Source organism: Tiliqua scincoides, chromosome 1, assembly GCF_035046505.1.
Source record: "Tiliqua scincoides isolate rTilSci1 chromosome 1, rTilSci1.hap2, whole genome shotgun sequence".
NCBI lineage: Eukaryota > Metazoa > Chordata > Lepidosauria > Squamata > Scincidae > Tiliqua > Tiliqua scincoides.
The window spans coordinates 200,616,105-200,618,421 of record NC_089821.1 but is presented as its reverse complement, the minus strand read 5'-3'; the positions used below and the strand labels follow the sequence as shown (position 1 = coordinate 200,618,421).

General features: G+C 43.2%; 1 pseudogene; it reads left to right on the top strand.

The window, feature by feature from the left end:
• Window positions 1-561: 561 nt before the first annotated feature.
• LOC136637231 (5S ribosomal RNA) lies at window positions 562-681 on the top strand (annotated as a pseudogene).
• The last annotated feature ends 1,636 nt before the right edge of the window (window positions 682-2,317 follow it).

Sequence of the window (2,317 nt, the reverse complement as noted above, 5' to 3'; positions counted from 1 at the left end):
CCAGTTGCTACATTTCACCCTATACTACCTCATAGGGTTGTTATGAGGACAAAACTGAGGGAAGAACAACATGTGCCACCTTACGTTCTTTGGAGGAAAAGCAGGATGGAAATGCAAGAAATAAATTTAGCATGCCATGTGGACAAAAGATAGACTATGAAACGGTTGACATTTTGACAGTCAAACTATTGATAGATTATCAATGGAAATGATGGGCTGTTCTTGAGGTATGAGAATAATACAGCAAACAGCAGCAGTTTTGACCTGTGTGAGTTTTGAGTGCTACATCAGTAAATGAAACCAACTCCCTCTTCCTAGCGTTGTTCCTGTGATACGGTGGGGTCAGCTTAAATGAAAGTAACTCAGTAAGGGAAAGAAATCTGGTGATTTATGTATTTCTAGTTCTGTTTTCAAGAACTTCTCCTTGCATACCTACCATCTATTTTACAGGTCTTCATTAGTATTTTGTCACAACTTTTGACTGACCATTTCTTTACCGGGCATAAGCATATTATGCTCAGCCCCCAAATGGTTAGCCAATAGCTGGGAAAAGTTCTGTGTTTCTGCAGCAACTGTTGCCCTGCACATGCCTGATCTCAGCTGATCTTGGAAGCTAAGCAGGGTCAGGCCTGGTTAGTACTTGGACGGGAGACCACCTGGGAATACCTGGTGCTGTAGGCTTATACCATAGTCCTTCGAGACTGAAGGTTGCCAACCATTTTCTGAATTAGATACCCATGAGAGCTTGTATCATATGACCCTGACTGGCAGTTTGACAATTTGGAAGAGGTAGACAGACACAAAGATAGACAGTTGGGCTTTGGCTTATGCCCCTTTGAGGATGCAGGGACTTTCTCTGAGTACCGAATATGAAGGTAGCACTGAGACCTTTAGTAGGTAGATTGTAACATAGAAGTGGATTGTAACTCAGCCTAAGGTAGGTCATGACAGGGCTGCTTTTGCCATTTTGTTTTAAGGCTCAGGTCTGAACAGTAGCCAGAACTAGGGATCTTAAATGAGGTAAATCCTACCAGAGACTTTAGTTTTGGAGGGATTGCTTTGAACAACCCCACCCCGTCTTCAACATTCTCCCACCCACCCCCTTTCCTCCTTTGCTGTAGCACTTCCTCTGCTCTCTGCTTACATCTCTTCCTTTTTCTGTCCTTCTGCCTCTCAAAACCGAATGCCCACTGTTGATCTGCCACTCTTTGCCCCTCCTCTCCTTCCAACTGGATTTGAAGAATGGAAAGGGTGGAATGACACAGTAGCTCATGTTCACAGGTTCACAGCCAAGGTCTGATTGGCCATCAGTAGGCAGAAAAACAGTGGATGCTCATTCACCCTCTTGCCTGCTGGGTTCCTGAAGGTGTGTTCCATGTCGAAGGTCAGCTTCTGGGATGAATCCCAGCTTCTGACATGTTAAAGATGTTGAGGTGCAGCACTGCTACCTTGCAGGAATCCCTCTTGGCAGAGCTGGCCTTAGAAGCTGTGGGGCCCAATTGGAAATGTTATTTGCAGGGCTCCAGGTTCACAGCCAAGGTCTGTCAAATCTTAGAGATATAAATAACATTTATTATAGACTTTATCTCTCTATGGCAGAACGGAAAGCAATAAAAATGTGTGCTTAAAAAGTACATGTGAGTTAATGGACCAAGGCCCAATCCTATCCAACTTTCTAACACCAATGCAGCCACAGTGCAGCACAAAGGTAAGGGAACAAACATTCCCTTACATTGAGGAAGGCTCCGTGATTGCCCTCCTACATCAGGATACAGCATGCGCTCCATTGGCACAGCAGCATTGGATAGGATTGGACCCCAAATGGATCTAAGCAGATTTTAATATAAAATTGCTTACATGTAATTAAATAAACAAAATGTGTAGATCACCTTTGAAAAGTAAATAGTTACAAACCCACTCATTTTAGTGAGTGTGAAATGATTTAATAAAAATATTGATTTTATTTTTTATTTTTACCCTGGCATGGGGCCTCCTTAGGTATAGGGCCCAATTGGGAGCAGTTGGTCCAGTTGGCCCTGCCTCTTTGTCTCCACTTGTGCATCTGCGCATTTAACAAATAGAGAAAAGGCACCTTGGTGGATGTGTCTCCAATGTTCAGTTATCTGAAGGACCTCAAACTTGACGAGCTGCGGCCCTGCATCTTCTCATCACTTGAGATTGAGGGGAGTACACAAAAATGTTGTCCCAGTGTTGTGCTTCTATTAAAAAAAAACACCATTTACATTCTTAAGATAGTAAAGAATTCACAGGATGTCTCTCAGCAATTTTGCAGTCATAGTGGAACAATGGTAGAGGT